We start from the raw sequence: 27,615 nt of genomic DNA, 5'->3' as shown, positions 1-27,615 counted from the left end.
CACCCATAAATAAAATGAAAGCACATTTGGATTTCCTGACTGGAGGCTTTCAGTAGGGCGATCACTGCCACGTCTGTCAGATCCATTAATTCATGTGTGCAAGGACGTTCTGGTTAACTGTTTTTTCAGGCAACATGTTTACGTGTAAAAGTACGCAATTGTGCATATCCAATCAAATTGTTTTATTTTTGGCAACATGTTGGAGAGAAAACATGCTTTTGTTTAATGTATTTTAAGTGGTAAAATTGGTTTAACACAGCACTCAGCAAAACCTCCTCCTGAAAATTGATGCGCTGGATTTTTACCTAAAAATGAGATCAAGCTTTCGTCTTAAGGATTCCCTCTTCCTGTTCACAGTAAAAAAAAAAAAAAAAGTCCTGTCCTTCAGTTTCTGGATCCCATAGTCCATAATGATCTGATCTCTGTCTCCCATAGGCGGGCCGTTGCTATGGCAACCTGATGACGCTCTGAGGAAGGACAGGAGGGAGAAAAGGGAGGGAGGTGCAGGGAGATGAGGAAGAAGGTAGCTACACCAAAGATTGATTATGTTTGAAAAGATGACTCACTTAGTTGCGAAAAATGTATGCCATCTGTCATGTTTGCTGCAATTGCTTTAGACAGAAATGAAGTTGTGTGAAAAGTGAAAATACAGGGAATGTTAATGTAGCCTACTTTTGAGGGGGAATAATTAAAAATAGATTGTCCAACACAATACTATGAAATTTAAGACACAGCTTTGCAAGACCTTGCACAGACGAAAAAAATAGGATTTACTATCCAAACAAACAGAGTAGACAAAGCTCTGAAGTGATCATGTGCAGAGGACATGTCCCCTCCATCCTCCATCTACAATGGCACCTCCACCCTTGCATAGATATCCGCCTCTGCTTCTGCCTTACTGTTGCCATAGCGACCACTCTGGTTAAGACTCACAACAACTTACTGACAAAGAAAAACCCCTACATTTTACCCTTGGATATTAACCACTCAAAATAGATCCTATATGTTTTGAACAGCACCTTAATATATCATTAAACATTCATGTCTGTTTTCCAGCCAAATACAAACAATCAGATTTGTATGGTGTGCAAATGTTGACCTTGATATATTTTGCATTAAAAATCAGGTTTCTGCAATATGATACAGCCTAATACAATTAATTAATTATTAAAACACAATACTTAACATGGCTTGATTTACATGACTAATTTTATTCACTTTATCATACAATCTAAACATAATAGATACATCATTGGCTTTTTGTAGGATTGTCGGAGGGTGAGTGTGTTTATGCATGCAAAACACTCGTTTTTAATTAATTCCATCTCATTCAAATAAAGCCTAAACACTAGATTATTGTTTTATTTTTATTTTTTTTCTATTTACTCTTTATCTGAAATAATTCTATTTTCATGTTTTTTCTATTAATTTATTGTAGCTATGCTAATAAAAAAAAAAAACTGCAGAATTGTTCACAAAATGCGGGAGTCGACTCGTGTAAATCATAGACGATCTTTGGCTCTACCGTCCGTACACAATAGCATTCTTTCAGTGAACCGGGCTAGCGCTAGGACCCGGGTCGGGCACCGGGGGAAGTCCTCTGCTGCTAGCGGGGCAAGGCAGAGCGCACAAACACACTCATACACTTGCACTCACACGCACATAAACACACACGTGCACACGCGCTCACTGAGCTCTCCCCAACAGAGGAGAGAGAGCGCGAGCGCAGAGAGGGATAAACCGAGGGAGAGAGAGAGAGAGAGAGAGACCATAGGAACGCAGCGGCTCGTATGTGTGTGTGCGTGTGTGTGTGTGTTAGGTACGCTCGCTCGGAGGTAGAAACGACTCGCGGGGCGGATATGGAGGGGCTCGGGAAAAACGCTGGGAACTGACCGAGCACCGAGACGAAGAGAGGGAGAGAGAAGGGGAGAGAGAATAGAGAGAGAAAGAGAGGAAGGACGGACGGACAGCGCGGAAGGAAGGAAAGGAGGAGAGGAGGAGAGAAGTGTGACAGCGAGGAAGACTGTGAAGAAGGGGCTCGTCTGGAAAACAGAAGGATCCTAAGGTGACTTTATGGCGCTTTCATGGCTATACAGGTCTGGCAATATGGTGTGTGTGTGCGCGCGCGCGTGTGTGTGTGCGGGGTGTTGACATGTGCTGCATGGCTCTGCACTTAAAGGGAAGAGTGGAGGTGTGTGTGAGGAAGAGGGAGAGTTGAGGCATGTGTGTGTGTAGTCTATATATACATTTGTATCTGTGTGTGTGTGTGTATTCATTTTTCACAAGCTAAAAAGGTTGGCCAAAGTGTGTAAGCGAGCAGAGCTGACCGCTATAAACTGGAGTGAAGGGATCAAAAGGAGTGGATACTTTTCAGGGAAAAGTTTTCTTATTCATACACACAGACACACACACACACGCACGCACACACACACCTTAGTTACTTTAATTTGAGGCAAAGCAACAAAAAAAGGGGCCACACTTCGTCGTAATAAGGCAGTCATGAAACCTCTCTTTCCTTCCTTCCGTGTGTGTGTGTGTGTGTGTGTGTGTGTGTGTGTGTGTCTTAACAGAGTTTTTGTGTAGCATGGTAACAACACAGTGTTTGGTTGGAGACCACAAAGGCAGCACAGGATGAATTTAGTGTTTCCCAAAAGCTTGATTTGACACTGAAAGAGTCTTGATCTGTAGTAGCAGCTTCTTTTGTGTGTGTGTGTGTGTGTGTGTGTGTATTATAGGTGTTTGTGTGTGACAGCAGAGCGTGTGTGTGCCATAGAAGGCGAACAGGTTGAGGGGAGGCAGATCTGATCAGACGCACAGCAACAGAGGAGAGAGCGTGGCACAGGCTGAGCAGCAGCACATTGGATTACACACAGCCGAATACACACACACACACACACATTCACACAAGCTCAGTGGCCAGCAGAACAGCTGGGAGAATTGTGTGTGTGTGTGTGTGTGTGTGTGTGTGTGTCAGTGCCTGAGAGCGTTTTCACTTAGTGCATGCGGCTGCCTTTGCACGTGCAGGACTGTTTGCTTCTGTGTTATCTTTTGCTACTGTGTGTGTGTGTGTGTGTGTGTGTGTGTGTGTGTGTACCCGTCTGAGGCTGTGTAAATATGTATGTGCAGGGAAAGAATGTTCTGTCATCTCTTCAGACAGACGGCGTGTGTCTACCCAAACCCCCCCCCCCCCCCCTCCTCCTCCTCCTCCTCCTCCTCTTCGTTCCCCTGATCTGGAGTCAGGAGGTGGAGGAGGGTCGAGGAGGAGGAGGAGGACGGTCGTAGCGATCAGATGACTGAGAGAGAGGGAGATGAGGAGATTAATCTGGTGGCGAGAGATGAAACCGAGACAGAGAGGAAGGAAAGGAACGGTGGAGATTTGAGGACAGGAAGAGGAGGAGGAGGAGGAGAAAGCGGAGGAGATGGAGTGAAGGAGACGCGGGCTGACATGCTCTCACCGGGAGCGCTCATTCATAATTCACCTCCATGGCAAACGTTCATTCACATATTGACCCCCCATGGCTGCGCTCAATGGAGTTCTCGCCCCTCCACCTCTCGCCGTCTCTCAATGGACACCCCTGTGGAGCGACGTTCAGTTAGCCCGCTTCTTTTTCACTTTGGAGACAGTTGAGACTATGAGAGAGCGAGAGAGAAAAAAGGCTCTGTTTTTGTCCGTTACGGCTCCTTTGACACTTTTTTTCCGCCGTTGGAGGCTGTGATGTGAGATTGTGTAAATTGAATATTGAATCCAGACTCCACCCTAGACGCAGATAATTGGTATGGATGGCTCAGTGGGTTGTTGCTCTCAGTACAACTGTTGTTAGTCGGACTCCCTGAACGCAACTAAAACCATCCATAATGGATCCATAATTCATGTGTGAATGTGTTCAATAGTCTGCGTTTTGAATAAAAGCATCAGACGGCTTTCTTGTCTGCCAGCACATTTTAATGTCTGATTATATTAGCTTGCCTTTAGCAGGACTGTGACCCACCGCTGTGCACCGGTCAGCCGAGACCCATCAGCCATATGGCAGAGTGTCGAAAATGCACAGTCAGAAAAAAAAAAAAGAAAGTGTACCGCAGAGGTACATGAAGTTCTTATAAAGGTGAACGAATCAAAAGAGCAGGTTATCTGTGAAAGACGTAGGTATGAAGGACTGTTTGCTCAGAGGGGAAGAGAGAAGAGGAAGAAGTGTGGACAGGACGTCTTTGTAAATCAGTTTGTAGTGTTTGGATATATAATGCTGTACAAACTTCTATCTCAGAGACGAGGCCCATGCGCCGTGGTCCTGTCACTTCTGTGTGACTCACAACCAGTTAGCTACTTGCTAACTTTTTAAACAAGAGTCAACCCGGGTGTGATAGTGACGAGCTGAGCGGGGACATGTCGTAGCAGAGTTGGATATTCTTCCATCAATTCTCCCCTGTTGCTTGTCCGTGTCCTGGGAAAAGGACAGTGCTCTAATTAAAAGGCCAGCTGAGTATGTAAACTATAGGGCGGGTACCACCAGAGGCCCCAAGATACGATATTATCACGATACTTGAGTCCTGATACAAAAGGATGGAGATTTTTAAATATACTGAGAATATACATGAAATTGTGATATATATATTCTGTACTGTGATTTAACTTTTTGAACTGCGTATTGTGCCCCTGAAATGAAAACTAAATCAAGAGCTGTTTTGTAAAATCTTAAAAATGAAACTCTGAATCTGTTCATCAAAGTCAAAGGCTTCAAGCTCCTCACAATCTGAACAGTTTTATTTCAGTCTGATGGACGTACACTGGACACAAACATGTTTGGAAGTTCACTTTTAACAAATCAACTTCTTTAAATTGAACTGTGCAAACATTTCAGCTATAAAGAGTCTAAAAAAGCTCATTTTAAATAATGGAACTATCCATACTTAGCGGCCATCATATAATATTGCAACGTAAAATATCGCGATTCTATGCTGTGTTGATTTTTTTCTAATCTAAACTGAGTGATTGAGCTCTGAGGAAATACTGTAGGTGATGTTGTGTTTAGAGGAAATTTCCAGATAAAGCCCGATGACAAGAACAGGGTGTAACTTGAAAGCTGTTACTGAACTGTTATTTGCACAAACGCTGATGGAAAAGTGTCGCTGGAGTCCCTCCAAAAGGAGCAAAGCAAATGTGCACAGCGATGTATTATTCAACTTTTGGAAGGCGTTCCACTTGTTACACCATAAAAAAACGGAGTCCATGCAGGGTAACCTAATGGACTTCAGAAAACTAAGTGTAGCTGTGCTCCTTTTCTCCCTGTTCGCTTTTTATACCGTTTTTCAGACTCAATGTGAGGATCAAGTTTTGGGAGGAATTTGCAGCACTTGGTTAATTTCGTGTTCTGATTCATGCGATCAAACATCTGCAGAGTGGAAACACAGGCAGCCTAAGTGGCCGAGATGGCTGAGAAGAATAATGCTCCTCTGTATCCCCCAGGTTCTAATTGTCTTCAATAGGCCTCCTGCTGATTTGAAATGGACTCATTGTCCACAGTGCTGGGCACCTCTGCTCAATTAGCCTCTCTGTACTTAGTCGTGCTGAGCTATCGCTGGTTGCATCCTCACACACACACACACACACACACGCCACATAAAGTAAATGAGCACTGAAACACACAGGCATTAGAAAGACGTCAGTGGGTGTAAAAATAGAGCTAATAAATAGAGGAAAAACTGTTTTATGTTTACAAGGGCTGATGTCATGTTTGGTTTAGATCCATAGCGGAGGAATCGCTGGGCAGCTGTGGCGAGCGGCCGCTCCGTTCGCTGCTGTTTTCCTTCGCTGCTTTTCGAAGGAGCGGAGTTCACAGAGTTTAATTTTGTGTTTTTCTTTTGTCTACGTGTTTGTGCTTGTGTGTTGTTTTCATCGGCGGAGGCATGCACACAGTGACGCTGCTGTGGTTGCCAAGCAACACAGGAACGTGGGTGGAAGGATTTCCTGTCCCTAGGAAGCTTTGTTTATAAGTGAAGGGGGGAGAGAGAGAGAGAGTGTGTGTGTGTATGTATATGCAATGCACATGTGTGTAGATTTCCGTGTGCATTTCAGCAGTATGCTTGAGTGCTTGTGTTTTAATGCACTCTTTGTGCTACAGAAAAGTCACTCAAGACACACACTCTTCACACACACTGAAAAGGGAAAAAAAACCAAACCTCTTTCTAGTCTGTTGAGTTGGATTTGTGTTGCATAACTCCTTCAGCCAGGTCTGTCTCCTCCTCTTCTCCCCAAACACTCTCCCTCATGTCACAGCCGCCGTGCTCACGCCAGGCCGCCTCCCTGCTAATGATGTCATCACCATGCCTTATTTTATGTCTCCTCTCACACATGAGATTGCAATTATGTGTTCTTGCCCTGCATGCGATTACAAAAACACACACACACACACACACACACACACACACACACACAGCATGCCTGTCCTGCAGGCGTTGGACCCTGTGATTACGTAATTTGACATTGAGTGAATGGGATGACGTCAGCTTTGCTCACTCTGACTCGCCTGTCTTTCTGGCTAGCTACAGTGATGTCATAAGTGGATGCAGCCATACACAGTTAATGTGTGTGTGTGTGTTTGTTGGCATGTATAATTGTGTGCGAAGACAAAAATGACCTCAGGAACCATCTGATTTATATAATGTGATTACTCCTCCCCCTCTTTCCCCCTTTTTTATCCCTTAAAGTAGAAAGACTTCACAGCTAATAGATACTTTATTGTTCTGTGTTTTCTCAGCAGCGTGAGGTGTTTAAAGGTCATATTGTGAAAAATGCATTTTACCACAACCCCCCCAATTATAAATAGTCCATCCTCATGTTTTTGCCTGCTCCACTTTTTAGAAAAATGTGCTTAAACAGGCCGATTGGCGAGGTTCCTTTTATGACATCACAAGGGGAAGTCAACAATCCTCGAGATGAGTGACGGTCCCACAGTTAGGCGTTTGCTCTCCCCTCTCAGTCTGTTTTTCCACAGAGTAGAATAGGGCATAGTGCGAGAAAGCCCAAGCCACGTCTCCTTCTGGAGAGGGGGCGTGTTCATATACATCTCATTTGCATATTTAAAGCTACAGACACAGAAACAGCCTGTTCTAAACAGGGCCGATATAGAGGGGTTTATAGACCTATAATACAGGATCAGAGTGGATCTTTGAGAAAGACATTTCAAAGACATGTTTTTGGGTAACTCTGAGATGTATTTAAACTGGTTAAAAAATAATATAACATGTGACCTCTAACAACGCACACTTAACACATGCACTGCTGCAGCCTGTTGCTTTCCCAGAGAGCTACATCTATTTAACCAGTATCTCTATCGCCTTGTTGCCCTCCATCTGCGACTGTCTGACCTTTGTTGATTCTCAGTCTGAGACTTAGCAAACTATCGCAGGCAGGCAGTGAATGAAAGGAGAGAAGAGATCACGCCGGGTCGTCTCAACAGATACTGTACGTGCCAGCTCTTATTTTTACGAAACGAAAAACGCCGTGTCACGGAGAAAGAGAGGGAAGTGATTCGCTGGTTCTTTAGCTCCAGACAAAAATATCTGTTTTTAGCTCCGTGTATGAGAAGAAGAGTGCTCTATTTGTGTCTTGAGTTGAATAGACCGCCTGTTGCTTTTGCGGTTGAAGCTCTGAACATCAGCCAGCGTCGGATAGGAGAACTGGGAGTTTTTTTAGCAGACCTAAACGCACACACGTAGATGTATAAAAAACAATTTGCCTTTTTTTATTTTGTCCTCTCCGTCTTTCTCTCTCTAACCTCAAACCGCAACAAAATCCCACAAGACGGTGACTTTAAAACCGAGCACAAACACACATGCACGCATTTTGAACACACACACAACCACAGAGGCACGTAATATGCAGATTTTCCCAATAAACTGATTAGCATTAGCTCGGCCCCTTCTAAGACCAAACCACAAACGCTCTACTGTACATTCCTGTAACCAAAACAACGGCTTAACACTCCACTGGATGATTTGACACCACTGCACAAACTCACTGCACACACAAACGCAAGAAATAAACACAAAGACAAAAGTCACAGAAAACACGTTACACCACAAATGAATCATAGATGCAGCCCCGATGATATCAGCGTTCAATTCAAGACGTAACAGTTGGACAGTTGGCTGTACACAACTAAAGTAGTAATACACATCACACACTCGCACAAAACCATCAACACGCAGGCTAACCCCCATCCCCCTAGGAGTCTTAGGGCCTTAGTCAGCGTCTGTGTGTCCATGCGTGGGCCTGTTCCCTGGCAGAGTGAGAGGAAAAAATACCTTCCCATATGATGTAAACACCAATGTCCCTGTGTGTGTGCGTGTGTATTTGACTGGCATTCCCTGAGATAGGATTCGCTCTCTGTGACAGCTTTCCAAATTATTCCACAACACGGTGCACTTTCTTTTTAAAGATAAGTTTCGTTGCCATCTCTGCTTTGTTCCACTGCACACAGTGGAAAAGAGACGGAGCAGACAGAGCGGCGGACATGTGACATCACTGACTTCAGCAAGGAAGGGAGGTAAAAATGTGAAGAGAAAAAAAAAAAAGTAGGGGAGGGGCTGCTGCTTTTAACTCCATTTTTTAATTGTCTTTTATTGATTTTAATGTTTTTTTGAGCATGCAGAACAATGTGTAGAGTTATGCCAAACAAGTGAACTCTATTATTTCTGCCGTCTGATAGAAAATACAATTATTGAGTCTTCAGGAGGCCCAGCTCTCTTTTGAATTAATACATGACTCACATTTTCGATATGTTTGTGTGAGAGAAAATGTCAAATTGACTCATGAAAGGTCTCTCAGCTACAATACAATGAAACCCAGATGTACCGTTTACAGAGGAAAACTAAAGATGTGAAGACGATTTGATTAAAGAAATAATGAAATATTTACAGCTACTATAAATGCTGAAAGCAGATGCATAACCTTTTGCGAATTTCGTATCAGGCATGTGATGCAACAGCCTCCGTAGTCTGAATTTATTTTTTAAGGTCCAAAAGCAGTAGTTCCTACTTTTCCCACAATTCAACTCTACAGTATCAGTTCACCTTTGACCCTCTATGTCAGGAACAGGGTCATTGTTATTTTTTTGATGCAGTATCTTATTTTTTTTATGGCCAAAAACCCCCAGTTATCTAAAAAATAAAGTCAAGACTATATCAGCATTTTTCTCTTAAACGTGCAGTATGGGGAAGGGGAAGGGGGGGGGGGGTTAATCAAGAACAAAAGATGACTTTGAGTGAGGCGGGGAATCATGGGAGTGATTCTCTCTGCTACCCTCTTCCCTCTCCCCTGATGAAAACTCCCAGTTGACCAAAGTCAAGATGAACGGGTGAGACAGACCTGTTGTTGCTTCCTTATGCAGCCATCTTTGATGTAACATCTTTGGTTTCCATGGCAACAGTAAACATGTTTTGTCTGACATTGGCAGCCTGATTTTTATTTTCATTTTTTTAGGATTGAGACATATCGTGTTTACACAGAAAGCAGGAAATGAATGTCACTGTTCATTTTTCATCTGTTCAATCCAGTTTGTAGACCCTGCACACCAGTTGATATTTACAAACGATTGTAGTAAATCAGTTGTCGGCTTAATTAACAATGTCACTACGCAGACTGGCAGATAGTATATCTATCTATCTAGAAAAGATGTACTTGGATTGTGTGTGTGAATGCACTTAATAGACAAACCCCTGTTCTTGCAAGGTGAAGTTGAGTTATGTTGCTTGAAATTGTGAGCCTGCTCACAACGTCTGGCTGTACTAATGTGAGCTGTTTTTGATGCAGACCTCCGCATTGGCACCTCTGCTGCACAGGCTGACCGGCTTCAATCAAATAAATGAAAGGGCTGCATTTCACGCAGGGCTCAAGTCTGTCTGAACGCAGCCTTAAAGCAAGCTGTACAGGTGCACCTCCACCTCAGTCATGTTGAACACTGAGCTTCTACAGGAGCCAACGTTTTCTCTTCAGCTCTCTGTTGAGGGTCTGTGCACAAACGGGTAGATAATAGAGTGGTCAGTGATAACCTATAGAGAGGGATCACTACACAGATGGACTGTGCTCCCTGCAGACCTGATAAAACACACTTTTAGTTGGTTGTTTCAATGTCACTCTCCAGGTACTGAACGCTGTGTTTGGTTACGTGGTCCGCAGTAATGCACGAGAGTCCAATGATATGGCAAGACACGAGGGACAGAATTAAACCTGAATAAAGATGAATTAGTTCCAGGTTTTTGTCGACCCAGTTGAACTAAAGTTTGTTGTTAGAATGAGACCTGGTGTTGAATGAGTAAAGCAACAATGGGCAACTTTTCACTTGATACTTGAGTCATCCTGTTAGAAATAAAAATAGAAACAGAAAAGACACACTTTCCTGATAATGTGGATACTGTTACTACTTTAAACCTATGAACACAAAGGGCCACACATTTGAGCTAGAACATGTTTTTAAAGTGACAGAAACAACACGAACCCTGGGCACGCACATTTACTTTGAACAGATTTATCCTGACTACATGGAGAGCCGCTCATATAGGAGATCACAGTGGCAATGAAATGTACGGTAAGTTTGTTGCTTGGCAACTTTGTCACAATACCCCTGTGACCTTCCGACCCGGCCAAGTCTGGTGTTACTGCCCCCGTCTCACACTACTGTGTGTGTGTGTGTGTGCGTATGTGTGTGTTATCTGAGACGATGGTGCGACTGCCGCATAGCAACTGAGAACAGCTGTGATTTCTCTGTGTGTGTGTGTGTGTGTGTGTGTGTGTGTGTGTGTGTGTGTGTGTGTGTGTGTGTGTGTGTGTGTGTGTGTGTGTGTGTGTGTGTGTGTGTGTGTGTGTGTGTGTGTGTGTGTGTGTGTGTGTGTGTGTGTGTGTGTGTGTGTGTGTGTGTGTGTGGCAGTTTTATCTGTGTGCGTTTGTGTCCGCGTGAAGCCGCCGCCGTCACTGCTCATCTATGCAAACACCCACAACAACATAATATGGCACACTGTCAATTCCACAGCATGATAGACTCGTCGACTCAATCAGCCAAAAGGCACCCCCCCCCCACACACACACACCCCTACGCGCACACACACGCTCACACACAAAACCGAAAATAAAGAGCAGAGGGAGCGACGGAGCAGTCATTTCCCTGAGGATCCATTCATGTAAAATACTGTTATTCAAACCTCCCTCCCCCTTATTCAAAAGTCTTATTCATCTCTCTCTTGACTGTAAAACCAAACACGCCTTGTCTTCTGCTTCCCACTAAGAGCCTTTGTGCCTCCACACACACATACACACACACACACACACCAGCGCTCGCTTGTGTGTGTGTGTGTTTTCTCTGCTCTTCTCCATAAGAGGAATGTCCTTGGCCTGTCCGACCTGCACGCTCCCACTGAGCCCTCCGTCAAACACCTGGGGCGGGCTCTCCTGCCCCGCTCCGTCCAATCAGGAGATGCAGCAGTTAATGACATCAGTTAGCGGTGGATCTTTAGGACCGGCCCCTCGAGGTGATTCGTCTGAGTGAGAGAGAGAGAGAGAGAGAGAGAGAGTGCTCTTATTGTTATGATGATTAAGTGTTATATGAAGGGCTATCAGAGGAGAGCCCCTTAATGAAAGTGGAGCGCAGAGAGCAGAACAGCGACGGCACTGAGCTCCAGAGGAATGCAAGAGGAAAAAAAAAACAACAAAAAAACTGAGCTCGAACGAGAATCATATTGGAGCAAAAGGGGAAGGAAAAAAGCAGGACTTTGAGGTGGGGAGAAGAAGACAGAGATGCTGAGAGGAAGAGGGAGCGCTGGGCTGAATATTCAGCAGCTGTGTCCAGACTTGCTGACTCTGGGTGTTCATGCTCTGAATGTAGCATGAGAGGTAGACAGCGTGCACAGGAAACCGCTGTGAAAAAGAGCGAAAAGGAGAAGGAGAGAGGAAAAAAAGAGAACAAGTGTGTGTGTGTGTGGGAAAAGGCATCCAAATGTGCATGGCTCTGTCGACTCCTTTTTGTACGTCTCATGTGTTTATCTGTGCAGAAACGCAGGCGTTTGAGTGTGCGTTTGTGCAAGTGCGAATGCTGGAGTTTCCCCTTGCCATTTGGTAAAAGAGTGAAACGCCCTGCCTCAGAGGAAAATTCCATCTTGTCCTACGCTTTAGTAAATCATCAGACCGGGATGTCTGCATGCTGTTGTTTTTTTTTGAATACGCTGTTGTCATTTTCCTTCTTGTTGTATACTTCCCCTCACTCACTCTTGTCATCCTACATTTCCCAGAATGCCCCCTTGACATCCCTGCTCCCCACTACCCCCCCCCCCCCCCCCCCCCCACACACACACACACACACACACACACCTAAGAATGTGACTCAACTTGTTGATGTGCAGCAGCTGCTGGTGTGCAGATGTCAGTACGGAGAGTGAACACAACAATCATTTTCCAGCCTAGAAACAGCCAGTGTCCCCACTTTAAACTGATCATGTTTTTGTTTTTTTTTGCTTGCCTTGCATTACAGTCAACCACGAAAAACTGGAAATTCTGTGAAGTATGCCTGCTCTGTGATGGATTTCTCCCTGTGTGAATGCATGTCCTTGCAGTCTGGAGGCTCTAGAAAGCAGCTCTCATATATAAAGGTGCTTTTTTTTCTTTTTTCTGTATTTGAGTCGCTTCCAGCACACCTAAAAATATATTTCATTTGTATGGGTTCCACTGGAGGGCTGCGGCGTCTGAATCGCTTTCACAGGCTTTTGCACCCGGACAAGAACGTGATGATGGTGGAAACACAGGAGGACTTAGTTTTATTTGCCTGTCGAGGTTCGTCTTCATGCTTTGGTTCAGCTCTTTCCTCAGGACAAATGACTGATTTGAACTTTTTGACTTCTTACCTTGCCATGTGACATGAAAAAAATGTCCCAGCAGCCATGTTTCATACGCTCGCTACATCTTTGATCGTTGTTCTTTTTTTCCAGTTGTGTGTTTCAGAACCTGTTTCAGTGCAGTTTTAAGTGAATAATGAAGAAAGCATTCATCTCAAACCTAATTAAACCCCCAATGGAATTAAGTAAGCAGGCAAAAAGCCCAGTTTAGAATTTGAAATGATTTCTGATCTGGCAATTTTGTATCGCAAATTATATCCACCTCTGAACCAGTGTGTAGATTTGTATGATGCTGAAGATGCCTTTGTTTACACAGTACACATATTGGAATAAATCCTGTTTTGACATAGTGTGTGTAACAGAGTTATGAAACATATTTAAATCGTTCTGCTGAGGTTTCCTTCCATCAAATTTTCTTGCACTAGCCGTACGACAACAAAACAGGCAAGGCTCTCCTGTTGCGTCTTTAAACTCTCCCTGGACAGATGTTTCTATAGCCTAAATCCAAATGCAAACACTTAGCAACAACTGGCAGAGGCGTTGAGCAGAACAGAAGTCAGAGGGCTTCAGGCATCGACAGCGACCAGTTGGGTTCAGCGAGAGATTGATAAAAGATGTTGTCCTTGAGCTATTCATGAATACATGAATTGTTTCTGGTAAAGCGTTTCTACTTCTTTCTACCTCATGATGGGCATGTCAAAAGATTGAATCAAATAAAAAAATTAATAAAAAAAAATCCAGTAACATGACGCTCAGGTTTGAATGTTTGGACCAAGCGGCAACCTCCGGTCTTTAGAAACTGAGGCCAATACAGGTTGTTAGCAATCGTTTGTGTACGTGTAAAAACTTTAAACCTCACAAGCTAACGTAGTTTATCTCGTCTAGCAAAAAATCAACATCTCTTAAGCTTGTGTTAACCACAGACCTTGTTTCAGACGGCTTACCACAAACCCATTCAAAATCTCCATTGACTTTTAGAGTTTAGAACCCACTGCGCTAAAATGCTAACTCACTTCCAGGTTTTTGGACTCATTCCTGTGCCTGGCTATTGATTGTGTACAACCTGGAACACAGCAGCAGACATGAAGACAATATTTGAGCTTCCTCCCCTGAGTATTATGTCAAAAAACAACATGGCAGCTGTCTGAATCTGGTCTTTAGTACTGAGGCACCAACTAGGCCCTTTAGCATCTGCTAGTTAGCCAGCTGATTGTATTTCTTTGTGTCAGCAGTACCCGAGGCAGCACACACACCACCACGTAGCCTCCTTTTTGTTCAATCTTGTTGGCAACGCCCTCTTAGGTGTCTTTGAGTGGGCACGGTGTGTAGGGTTAATGTTTGAGTGGGCGTGCCTTTGAGTTAGTCTGTCGCCAACAGATGGAGCCTTCTCCGTTTATCCAACAAACGCTACTATCGCTGGTGTCGATTTGGCACAGAGCAGATGGAAACTTCAGACTTTGCTCCAGCGTCAGTGTCAGGCAGGGAAGGAGAAAGGAAAGCTGTAAGATGAGCTCTGAGTGCACAAAAAGAGGTTTGAAGTACCTCTTCAAGCTAAAAGAATATACAAGTGTTGCATCGAAGCTCAAGAAAGATTACGCTGTAGTCACGGGCTGAAGACGTGGGGGGGGGGGGGCAGATAAAGTATCAGTTGCCTTTGACCTTCCCCCTTAGAGATCTCCAGCCTAACCAGGAAGCCCCTTTGCCACACATTCAGAGCTGGCAGAGCGGACGCCGGCCCCTCCTCCCCCCACACACACATCACCCCTGGCTAAAGGAATGTGGCGGAAAAACAAGGGACTGGAGATAGAAGATCAGAGGCCTTAATACGACGCTCATTGTGTGTCGTTCTCCTGTTCCCCATCTCCTGTGTTTGCCGCATCAGGAGTGAAACAGGCCTTTGATTAATATCTACAAGGAGATTTGAGACTTATAAAGAGCGGCAATTTAGCCAGGTATGTTATCTTAAGCCTGGTAATTTGGGAATTCAATTCACCAGTTGGGGGAGTCGGGGGAGGCTGTAGTGTTTATCAGGCCGACCGGCATCAGGCCTGTTACACGGAAATAGACAGTTTCAGAGCTATCTAATCGTTGACTGACCACATCTTAAGACCGGGGTTATCTCTTATCCCTGTGGCTTTTCTACAATATCCTCTGCTTTCTATTGCATTTACGTATGTGAGTGTACTGTAACCACAGATCAGGTCCTGTCTTCCCCCCTGAGTTACACATCTAATCACGGCACCATCATCCCTCAACCCTAATTCTGTTGGCAGGGCCTGTCAAACAGCATACGCCGAAAGACGGGGTGACTTTGAAATGCTGCTAATGACCGTAGGATATAACTACCCTCTCTCTTTTACTCCCCCTCACTCTTTCTTTCTTGTCCACTGCTGTCATTTACACTCGCGGTCATCTTTTCTTTTTTTTTTTTTTCTCTTGTTAGCTGCTATTCTCTGCCTCCGCTCGATTGGAGGCCGATGGAGCTCGGGGCTTGGATGAGTCCAACCAGTTGCGGAGAGGCTGGTAAGCAAAGTCGTTAATATAAAGACGACGCTGCCATCCAAATGTGATTTAACTTTTATTTAAACTGGGCAGCACCGCAGATTACAAATCTCCTCCATCAAGGGAGGCCGGCCAAGACGCTGCATCCAGACAAACATTAAAGCCTCAGACGGAGGAGGAACACACAAACGCGAAAAAAACAAAAATCAAAAGAGGAGGTTCTGCTTTATAGGCACTCGAATGAGCAACGCTACAGCGTCAAACCAGCAGGCTGCTTGCCAAACCTTTTCAAATCTGGCCCCAACAAAGCAAAGACAGCTCCTTATTGAGTCTGCCACAAGAACCTTCATTAACCACAAGAAAGAAAGAAAAAACTCACCAGGAGAGCTTTCAGCTTAAAATCCTTATGCTGCCACTTTCACCAAGCGGGAGCTGAGTACATGAAGGCACTTCTGCCTCGTTCAGCTCTGACCTCCGGGACAGTGAACAGAAACAAATCCTGGGACTGCAAACCTACTTATTTTTCAAAATGTAAGAAAGCAGAATTAGCCGACCCAGATTGGACTTACATACTTCAATATAAAACTGTACCAGGGAGGAAGCTGAGCGGTGGACGAGGTGGCTGTCAGCTGGAGCGCAGAAGGTGACACTGACGAGAGGCAAAGGTTCAGTCAGTAATACAGCTCAGCGCTACAGCGGCTGTGACGAGAACAAGGTGATGCATGCGGTTATAAAACAACTTAATCAAGTGCTGGCACGGTAATAGGAGATAGCAGCAATCATTCTGCCGAGGCAAAGGGAAAAAATTGTTTTAGTGCGCTTGTTCCTTTGCAAAAGCTTTTCCTGCTTTCCACGCTGCCATTTTTCCCTTTCAGCTTCAACAGCGACAAAATCAAATTTGAAAGTTGCTTGAGATAGGCAATACATCACAGCGAGTCTCCCGGAGGGGGTTTATTTTTGTCGAACTTCATCTTTCACTCTTCATTTAAGTGGGATGCACGTCATCTTCTAGCGAACTCCCATGTTAACATTTGAAGAAGTCAGGGAATCAGATCCAAATTGACCCCGGTGCACAGTACGTCTGAGACGGGCCGTGACCCTCTGTGACCCTGGCTCCAGTCGTGCTCGGGAAGGTCAGGTTGGCGAAGTGCAATTTATCCTAGCTGTTTTGAAGTTTCTTCAACTCAGGTTAACTAATCTAAAGACGCTGACGTCTTACGGCCAACATATTTTTTTTTAAACTCGATCAAGATAAACGTACCTGTCAGATAAAAACAATTACATTCTGAAGTCTTTCCTTTCATGCTAAGTTATGTCTTTCATGCCAGGTGTAAAGATGTTCCCTGAACACCAACACAACAGAAAACAAAGCACTGACAACTGAGGTGAGCTGTAAACAGTATCGTGCCTCGAAAGTCGTCTCAACACGAATGACATCATAACCGCGCCCGGTCACTCAGCTGAATGTGGTTCACAAATCAACCTCTGAGTTTGCACAAATCGGCTCCTCAGGACTTGACACAGACAAAGTCCAGATAAAGTCGTGGGTCGTTTTGCAGTAATAAACATATTAGCAGACAGGAAATGTTCAGCAGAGGAGTGCATGTGTGAAAGGGGCTCAGCAGTCTGCTGTATGTGCAGAAGTCAGCCTTTAACATCATGTTTGGCTGATCGTTTCACCAACACTTTGCAGCGTCATCTTCACCTCTCAAACCTTGGTTCTCTTCGAACTAGAGTTTCCATCACTAAGCAACCCTAACGCCCAATGACCTTGAGGCAGGATTCCTCTGACCATTTTCACCAACAGTTTCCAGTGGCCCTGTCAGGAGTCGACAGATGGTTCAAAAACATCACCAAGACAAGGATAAGCAAGGAGTGGCTACAGGGTCAGAGAGCTGGAGTGTTTTCTTGAAATCCTAATCAGCAGCATGGACAGCCTTTGGTGTTTTTTTTTTTTTTCTGAACTGCCATCTTCAAAGTGAGGAGTGAAAAAAACCAAGGTCAGAGAGGTGTAGAGCGCTGTGACCGCATGTTGACCGGAGCCACATACACAATACTGCTGATGTAAACGCTCAGCCACACATCTTGTCTCAAGGTCACCAGAGGGGACGGTCACAGAGTGAAGGAAACTTTAGCCTTTGCACATTCGTAACGTTTTTGTCCTGCTCGAGGGCAGATTGTTTGGTTCATAAGTGAGCATGAAAGGAGCATCTTCATGCAGAGGATCATTCACTGTTCAACATCAGCAAGCTGCGACAGAAGTGTCAGACCTCAGTGTCTCCTGAGCATCGCTCCTCCAAAGATGAGTTAACCTAAAGATTCGACAATGCAGAACATGTGAGCGCTGTGTTTCATTTACATTTCCTCACAGCCCCCCTTCAGCGCTGTCACACTGCCATATAAAGGCAACACTGTCGTACACGTCAATGTCAGAAATGTCACAGACTCGACTCTGCAGCCTTCCTCGTGGCTCTTTGAGGCACAGTGGCGCTTTGAGCTAATTGCTAATGACAGCATGCTAACATGCGCAGCATGAAAGCGCCAATGTTTAACCCATGTGTTGGTTTACTACATTCAACATGTTGTAGGAGCTGACCTACCGTTTCTAATATCTGACATTTAAACTTCTTTTTTTTTCGTAGTTTTTTTCTAAACGCTCCTGAACTCAACAGCTACAGTAGATGCTAATCGCGCCTTATGAAGAGAAAAGCTTTTGAAACCCTATACTAGCATGATATTCTCATATCAGTTTTCTTCCTTTTGGCCCGTTTGTGAGTTTATACACAGCCAGAATTGTGTTTTGTCAGCATCCAGAACACGTTTCAGTTGACATAAGGTATCTTGTGTGGTGTTAAAAACAGCTTGTAGGAGTGGGAGGGAGGAGTGAAGGATGTAAGCAGAGTTGTATCATCAGCAGAAGTGTTGTAAGTATCGTCAGCAAAGGCAGGCCGGAGAGACGACTCTATAGGCTCTTGACAAACTGCTGCCTCACTCCTTTGTCCTTCACTCTTTACTATTATTTTTTTTCTTTCAAATTCCTCTCTCTCTCTCTCTCTCTTCTTATAAGATAACATTTTTCTTTTCTTACAGAAGTCGCCCTCTGCCAAAGGTGTTGTAATAAACTCTACGATCTTGATACGCCTCTCTGTCAGGCATGTGGCTGTGCCCTATCACCAAGTTTGAGCATATTTGCTTATTGATTCCAACCTTCCATTTCAGCCAAATTTTCAAAAAGCTCCAAGAGCACAGCTCGCTCAAAGAGCCAGAGAGGGCGGACCTTTGGAACCGGACGGGCTCTTCCAGTGGTTGTTGCCATGGCTTTTTGTTGTCGGGACAAACTGTCGGCCAGTGGCTGAGAGCCTGAGCTGCTGTTTGTTAAAGATAAGTGGAAAAGCCAGAGGGGGGGAAGAGAAAAAGAGAGACGGACAGACACAGAGAGGAGGGCCTGATTATTTTTATTTCTTGTTTTTTTTTTTTCTTTGACTGCAGGACATCCAGCTAAAACACACTCACAACCTCAAAGCTTCATCCAGCCGTCTCTCCCGTCCATGTGGGGTTCCCGATAGATCACGCTCCCCTCTTTAAAGAGTTCACCCAGCTTTTTTTCCTTAGGTTTCTCTGACCCACACCCCTCCCTGCCCACTATCAAAGCCCTGTTGGCTGTTCACTGGACGCTTTGATATTGTATAGTATTCCTGGCAGTCTCCCCCCTCTCTGTCTCTCTCTCTCTCTCTGTCTGTCTTTCTGTCTCACTCCTTTCCCACAGTATTGTAAAAGAGCACCGAGCGCCAGCAGGGACCTGCTCACTGTCAGGGAGAAAAGACAGGAGAGCCTTAGAGGGAGGAGAGGAGGGAAAGAGTAAGTGAGGGAGTGTTGTATATTATTTAACTCTTATTGTTGTCATCAGTGGTTCATTTCATCTCGTGTTATATCAGAAGCATTTCAAAATCCCTTCAGTGTTTTTCAGTTCAGCTTTCAACATTTCTTTGTTTACTTTTGTCCAACTTGTGAAGAACCCGTTTGTCCGGAGTGAAACAGTCAGCTGAAGGACTATTTTACAGTTTGGGAATCTGACGCTCATTTCAAGATTTAAATCATTTTCAATATTAAATTCCATCTGAGTATGGAGCTCAAGCTGGCGTGTGATTTTAGCATCAACGCCTGAAGACGGGGGAAAAGGATTTTAGCTGCTTAATGGAGTCAAAAGTCACAAACCAATCACTTTAGAGGTGTGACTACGACGGAATAAATCCACAACAGTGTTTCCCACTAATAGACTACAGCTGGGTACGTCACCTGGGTCCAGCTGAGTGTAATGGCCGAGCATTACTTCAGTGTTATTTGGATCTGTGCAGCATCACCACCACCATCAGATATCGGCTCTCGCTGCCTCATGCTCCTGTGCATGTGTTTGTAAGTAGTGTCTGCATGCTCTGCGACACATCAGCCCCATGTTACGCACATGCTAGGCTAACCTGCTGGCTCCAGTCGAGCACTGGTTGATCTTATATTTATCAGATTTGGTTTCATTTATCCTCCTAAAATCAAGCTGCAGACAACAAGCTGAAATGCTTTTGTGTCTTTCTCTAACAAATAATCCTTCGAGTACATTAACAAGACGAGTGCAGAGGGTTTTGTTTGGACCTTTTGGCTTAATTTCTCTGATTTTAAGTGACAAACAAATGGTGTTTTAGTGCCAGGGGGAAATGAGAAGCATGGGGCTGGCCCTTATGTTACATAGATGACTCAGTGCTGATAAAAAATAAATAAATCAGGGATAAACAAAGAAGTCAGTCGTATAACTTTTGGCCTCTGAGCTAATGAAATTCTGGGAAACTTAGCAGTGTGGGGGTCAAAAACCGAAAGCAGCCTTGTAAAGGATCATTTTCACGAACACACAGCGCTCGTTGAACGCCACGCCGTGAGAAGCCTTTTCGTTGACCTGAATGGAACGACTGACAACAGACTGAACTGACTCTACGAGCGAATAAAGCCAGCAAGTAACAGAGCGAGCGTGCACGGACGTGTGAGCGTGCACGGACGTGTGAGCGTGCACGGACGTGTGAGCGTGCATGGATGTGATTGCACACGGCCCCCTCTGTGTGTCATGATCATTACAGTAAAGTCTGGAGCCCTGGGCCCAGGCTTTTTTTAAGCTTGACCTGACGGTAGCAGTCAATCCGCCACAAATAAACACAAACACACAAACACACGCTCACTATCCCTTTATTCCACTGACAGACCTGCAGGCTGCAAAAACACACACACACACACACACACATATACACACACACACACACACACGCACACACACACACACACACACACACACACACACAAAGGAGTCACCTTCAAGTGTCCACAGTTACAACCTCAGTTTGCCTTTGTGTGTGTGTGCGTGTGTGTGTGTGTGTGTGTGTGTGTGATTGCTGGGTGTCCTCAGAGAGCGAGGCTGAGCCTGACTTCATGACCACCGGCTGCTGATGAATCCCAACAAACGTACTCGGTGTTTGCCTGATGCAAACGTCTGTTTACTTTCTCGGTTAGCTTTTTTTGAAACGATGGAGGTTGTGTATGTCGTGTGTGTGATGTTTTGAATTATTCACTGGCGTTATTTGGTTTTCCTCGCACACACACACACACACACACACACACACACACACACACACACACACACACACACACACACACACACACACACACACACACACACATTACTCCTCATGTGTTACCTGAGTATCTTCCTCCTCACGTACAGTGTGTACCGCTGCTTCTTTCATACTTTTCTTACAGCACAGGTAGCCAGTGGTCGCATTGATGTGTTCGGTGCTCTCATTTTTCACCATGAAAGTTGTGTGTCTCAGCTCTCTAAAGACACTGTGTATTATGTGCTTATTATCTGCTTAGTTGGTTTGCCGATGGAGTGAGTGTGTGATGTTTAATCCTGCAGCAGGACAGGCTGTACACAGTTAAAGGTGCAGAACAAGGCTTTGACCTTATTCACAACAAACAATAAAAACATTATCTGAATCACTTCCCTCCCTCAAAAAATATAAATCACTACAGGCACGTCACTTACCTTTATTTTCATTTAGAACTAATCCATCAGACAACCACACTGGACTGTGATTTTTTTTTATTTATTTCTTTATTTTGCAAATACAGACAGAAATTTCAAAGCGTTTATATTCCAGAGCTGATCTTGAGATCGCAGATAGCATACAACAGAGGAGAGTTGAAAAATCCTCCCACTTCAGAGACTGAAACTCAAACTACGGCGCCAGGGATCATGATGTTGGCAGACGACTTTGATCCAGTAGATGGTTGAGATAATGTAGAGGACTCATTTTTAACAATCGATCAGGCGTTATCACTGAAGACCTTTTCAGAACGTTTGGATTTAATTCCACCGTGACACATTTGTTTTTTCAGTGACACATCTTAACATGTGATGGATACAGGCTTATGATATTCAGTATAGATAGTATGATGCATGGAGCCAGGACAAATCCCGACTTGTGTGTCCACTTTATTTATTTATTTATATCCTACTCAGTAGGCTCTTTTTTTAAATGTTGCTTAGTGCTGAACTCATGATAGACTCATGTTAGGTCCTCGTAGGTCTTATATCACTGAGAAGGGTTTAAATGTGGGTGTTGATTGAACTGAAACATTTCACTCATTTCTGTCGATGACGTTGAATGAACAGCCTGCCCAGGGACTGCAAGTGGAAATTAGCGCTACAACCTGGTACAATGCATCTCTCCTTTTTGAGGTTAATGTATATTGTACACTGCCCCTGTTCAAATAAATAAATAAACAAACGTTGACATGGTGGAGTCGGGCCTCACAATCATTGCAAGTTCACGTTCCCCAAACAAAAATCGGTTCAATCTGAAAACCCTCAAAACCATGATAACTATGTCCTTATTCCTGACATTTTCTACTCCTTCTTTATAACAGTTTACCCTCCAAAGACTTTTGCGAATCTTTTTTCAACAAGACTTTTACAACAAAAAAATTCCCACTGTCTTCTTTTCAAGTATAAACAGGACCAGTGCTCCTCTGGTGAATCGTCGTCCCCTGCAGAGACTAAATCAAATCTCGGAGGGAAAGGCAAAAGAGTGTGTGTGTGTGTGTGTGTGTGTGTGTGTGTGTGTGTGTGTGTGTGTGTGTGTGTGTGTGTGTGTGTGTGTGTGTGTGTGTGTGTGTGTGTGTGTGAGTGTGAGTGTGTGTGTGTGTAAGTGATTGTCGGGAGTCGCCAGGCAGCCGAGAGCAGCAGCCGGGACCGAGGGGTCAGGAGCAGTCCTCTGGGACACCCTGACCCCTGACCTCTAGCCCATAACTCTTTGCTGCTGTGGCTGAGATACAAGGAGGACACAGTCAGACCTTATAGGATGTGATTGGTCCTGCTCTGCTTCCTCAAAGCCCTCTGGACCGCTGATATTTTGCCGTCAGGAAAAAGCAGGAAATGCAGAAACTTGGGGGGGGGAGGATGATTTCATGGGCTGAAAATGGAGAACATCACAAGGCTTCATCAGCCAGTGTTGACATATATGTAGCAGAAGTTATTATTTTCCAGTCTGTGAGAGAGTTCCCATTTCCCTCTTCTCCCTGTTGATCTCCCCCCCCCCCCCCCCCCCCCTCCCCTCCCCTTCCACCCATCCAGTATATATGTAGCCGGGATAAAGGTCGTCCTTTTGTCATCAAAACTCCAGATTAGTTTTGCCTCGGTGCATCTGACTCTCTGCTTTATCACTGTGGCCAGAGGAACCACAAGGTTCAGCTCGCCCTTCTGCAAAGTAATAACTCCTACCAGCGTCTGACCCATTCTTCGCCACTATCTCCTCCTGCATTACTATTACTCCTCCTTTTTGGGCTTGGTGTGTGTGTGTGTGTGTGTGGGGGGGGGGGGGGGGGGGATTATTTTCAAGCGCACTGGCTTTATTGGGCTGTATAGTGAAGAGTGACAGGAAAGCGAGCAGCAGGAGGATGTGACATGCAACGTGTGTCACGAGCTGCGATCAAACTGACAAAGTCGTAATAGTCGCTTCAGTCCGCCGAGGCCCAGCGCAGAGCATAAACGCGCTGCTGACAGCGTGTCATGAGCCTATCAGGGTTTTATTTTAATATTTCTGCTCTGATGTGGTTCTGGGGCTTCTGTTACTTGATGACTTAGGGATTTCTCTGGAAAGTCAGCTTGGCTAATATTGCAGCAGACTCCGTTACATGACACAGAAATGAAGTGCATTATTGAAATGTTTCCTCTTGCTTCGGCACAGAAAGTGTCTGCAAGTCAGACAGAAAAAAGCCGCCGACTGGGAACACGGATCTGCCGAGGATAACGTGAACGTGGCATGTGATTCAGGGTTTATAGACTCTGGTTATTTTTACAGACTGCAACAAAGTCTATCGATCCGTTGATTTAAAAAACAGTTGTTGAAATTTTGCGCCATTGTTAGCTGAGGCTCAATACATATCCATTTATCTAAATGTTCTCTAAATGAGTCTGTAAAAAATAATAAATTGTCAACACTTCAAACTGCATCCCACAGTGTTCATCCTCTGATTGGTTGTTAAAGCTTATTGGCTCTCATCCAGCTCCTGAAGAAATTGTTAGGCTGCTCAGGAAATGTTTTTGTGCTCACGGTTTGATGCTCACATCCATACCAGTTGAACGTCCGTGTAACACTCTTCACACGTACGGAAATCTCGTGGAAAAACTCCGGAGATGATATTTTCGCTCAGACTTCACCCCGAAGTTTCTCCTGTATCACACCCCTCGAGTCCCAGTGAGCTGATGTGAGACCTCAGCAGGATATTCTGCGGATGATTCGCCTCGAGCCCATAGGAGGGAGAGGGATGTTTATGCTCTGTGACTGCTGCACGACCGCTACGTTTTTTTGTGCAGCAGTTTTCTGTTCTTTTGTTGACGTTGACGTTGACGTTCGTTGCGTAGCTGACTCTGTTGCTTGGTCTGCTACTTCCGCTTTGTTGGCCACTAGATAGAATTTTTTTTTGAGAACCAGAGACACAGGGGGAAGTGGCTTTGTCATGTCTTACCTCAGGAGTGAAAGATTTGTAATATCGGTAACAGTGTTGTGTGTGTGTGTGTGTGTGTGCCTGTGTGTATGTGTGTGTGTGCAGGCCTTTTTGTGTATGTGGAGCTCCGGCTATATGCTCACACACCGTGCCTCTTGCACTCCTCTTGTAATGCATTGTGAGTTCAAACACTGGGACACTTACATTTCAGCGTTACAAATGCATGATGTAAATCCAGAGGTGTGATGGTGACAGAACTTTCTCCTCGCCTTCACGTACGTGAGGCGTGCACTGTCTCTGCGACAGCAAAATGTCATGTGAAAAAAAAAACAATATTAGGCTCGTGGGAAAAAAGAGCGATGCTCGCTGGGACAAAACATCAGTGAAAAGAAGGATTCAGTCTATATGTCGACTGGTCTTTTCCAAAATAGGAACATACTGAAACTTTTGAGTTAATAAAACGTGATGAGAAATCAATCTCAATAAAAAAAACAAAAAAAACAAGGCAAACTCTAATTTACTGCTGAAGACCATGCACTGTGGTAGACAGCTCTGTAACAAAGAAGTCTCCGGAACCAGTGAGACATCAGACCTCATACTGATGGAAACGTTTGACCAAAGCTCAATGATACTTCTCATTATTAATATGGAGGAAAAAAAGGGGAAATTCTCCCATTTGATATTTTAAAACCTAAAAAGAGCTGGCGTGATTTTCTTACATTTTTAAGCCACTTATCATTTAAGCTTTCCATTAGTGAAGACGACTGTGGCACTTTGAGGGAAGCCTGCATGTTCAGCTCAGTCTCTACGCTGATTTTCAGCCTTTGTTACCTGTCTGATTGTTATGAAACCTGTATTCACGGCAGCATGATAATAGAAACAATCTGACTAAAGTGTAACACCAAGCTCTCAGCACTCAAGTGTGCCGTTTAAAGTGGAGAAAGCCATTTATTCTAATTGAATGTTGTCTTTAAAGTCCATGTTCTCACAGAGCAGAGTGCACACAGAAGCAGTGTGGTACCGGGGCCGCAGCAGGCGCAGAGACACACCGTGCAGATTACAGCTGCTTTAAATCGCATCGGTATGCACAGACACTTGGATTGAGAGTGTAATTATAGTCTGACGCGCGCACACACACATACACACACACACACACACACACACACACACACACACACACACACACACGGTGGGGGGAAATAAAACACATGCACACACTAAGCCAAATGTGGACATGCCAAACAGAGATGAACACAAATCAAAACAAAGCATGCAAACACAAAAGAGATCCAGAGAACGAAGACGACAGAGAGAATAGCACAGTCCCATCTGTCAAACAAATGTGCGGACGCCTCTAACACACATTCAAACACACACTCCAACACACACACACACACACACGCAGCAGGCATCATTTAGTCTGAACTAGAGCGATATCTGCCTTTGTCCTTTAGCAGTGGGTCCTGAGGGGCGGCAGTAGAAGTTGCATGAAAGTTTGTTTAGAGCTGAGCAAGTGTGTTAAGCTTTATGAGAGCCCACGGGAGACATGGTGGCACACACACACACACACAAACACACAAACACACGCATATATTCACACACGCGCACACACACGCGCACACTTAGGCACGTGGCTTGGGCGGCAGCTCGCACTGGCCCCAACCAACAGTGAGGAGTTTGTTGTCATAGCAACAGTAAAATGAGATGACTTTACTGTCAGCCGTAATGTTTCATGGCCCCCTCGCCGCTATGGCAACATAACAAGGAGGAGGAAGAGGAGATGGAGAGAAAGAGAGCATCAGAGCCATCGCTACCTTCCAGAGGACTCCTACTAAGAAAAATACACTATGACTTCCTTTCTAAGACAAACACACATCATGACAAACCTGTCACACACATACATTGATACACACACACACACACACACACTTTAAAAAAGCCTGTCAAACACCCTCTCCACCTTGCCCATCCCTTTGATTATGCACCGACTATTTTCAGCTGCACTGTTATCATTGCCGGAGCAATTTGAATTCGTTACGCTCAATGTCAATATTGATGCAACAACGCTGTAGCTCAGACAGGTACAGCTTGTTGAATGAGCACGCAGGCTGTCGGGAGGTGTGAGGAGAGAAGAAGAAGAACTGGAGAGCAGATCAAAGACATCCAGCTCCATCCGTGGATGGATGAAGCAGCGGGGTGACTGTAGACGGGCCCACTGTACACGGAGCAACAGCGTAACAGCTATACATCTCATTTCTATTTTTATCTCTGTCCTACTACAGCACGTCACAACTATTAAGCAAGAGCTATCGGCACCGTTGGGAGAGAAAAAAGTGAGGAAAGAAAAGGAGCAGGGTGAGGGACAGGCGGAAGAGTGACAGACACCGAGGAAGAAGAAGAAGAGGAGATTGAGATCGAGAGTGGAGCTGAGTTGTTTTTGCTTAGTTGCCATGGTGACAAAGAGGCTGGAGCTGTAGCAAAGTGACAGTTGTCACGCCACAGCGGGTTGCCATGGGTGACAGCTGTCAGTCAATCGTGCAGAGTGCGGGGACAGATCGGCAGATGATCACCTTGGATTAGAGAGCGATCACACTACACAGAGGCCAGCCAGAACATATCTGGACTTAATCCCCATGCCCTAATGGTACTCTGATGAGTGTGTGTGTGTGTGTGTGTGTGTGTGTGTGCTTTCAGAAGGGTATGTGCATGCAAATTTGTTTTCTTGCATCTGTGTGTGTGTGTGAGTGCGAGTGTGAGAAAGGATGCTGTGTGATTTGTGTGCAGACTCCTGAAACGTGTTCTCAGGGTGAGTGCAGCAGATTACATTTAGCTGCTTCCCACAGCTGCGCGAGAGGACAATCAAAGGCCCACATGTGAGTCCTTCTGATTGTGGTGTGTGATACTCCGCCACAGTCCCCTACAATTACGCACACTCTGCCTGCGTCTAACGAGCACAGCATTGCTCTTATTTCAGGGGAGTAATGGTCTGATTAGAATAGGGGCGGATTTGAACTCACACTCTTAATTTGTTTTCTTTCTTTCTTTTTTTTTCTTTCTCCCCCCTCCCCGGCAAATGTCCCAATCTTGATCAGCTACCCTGCCGTGGAACAAAGTCTGATCACCGGACACTTAATTATTTGTTCTGTTGTAAATCCAGCAGTTAAAGTTCATTCGGCTGTAATCCATTCCTCCGTG

General features: G+C 44.8%; 1 protein-coding gene across 3 annotated transcripts in view; it reads left to right on the top strand.

The window, feature by feature from the left end:
- The first annotated feature begins 1,591 nt into the window (after positions 1–1,591).
- LOC306821985 (forkhead box protein N3-like) overlaps positions 1,592–27,615 on the top strand; it is a 61,176-nt gene continuing 35,152 nt past the window's right edge. The window contains exon 1 of one of the 3 annotated variants that reach the window (XM_079340662.1): positions 1,592–2,065. The gene's annotated coding sequence lies outside the window, so the exon portion shown is untranslated. Of the gene's footprint in view, positions 2,066–12,506; positions 12,634–27,615 lie in introns of those variants that run through there. The other 2 variants (XM_079340664.1, XM_079340663.1) reach the window with 2 other exon arrangements.

This window comes from Symphodus melops (assembly GCF_947650265.1).
Source record: "Symphodus melops genome assembly, chromosome: 1".
In the NCBI taxonomy this organism is placed as follows: domain Eukaryota; kingdom Metazoa; phylum Chordata; class Actinopteri; order Labriformes; family Labridae; genus Symphodus; species Symphodus melops.
The sequence above is the reverse complement of the archived record's forward strand: the minus strand, read 5'-3'. Positions and strand labels throughout refer to the sequence as shown.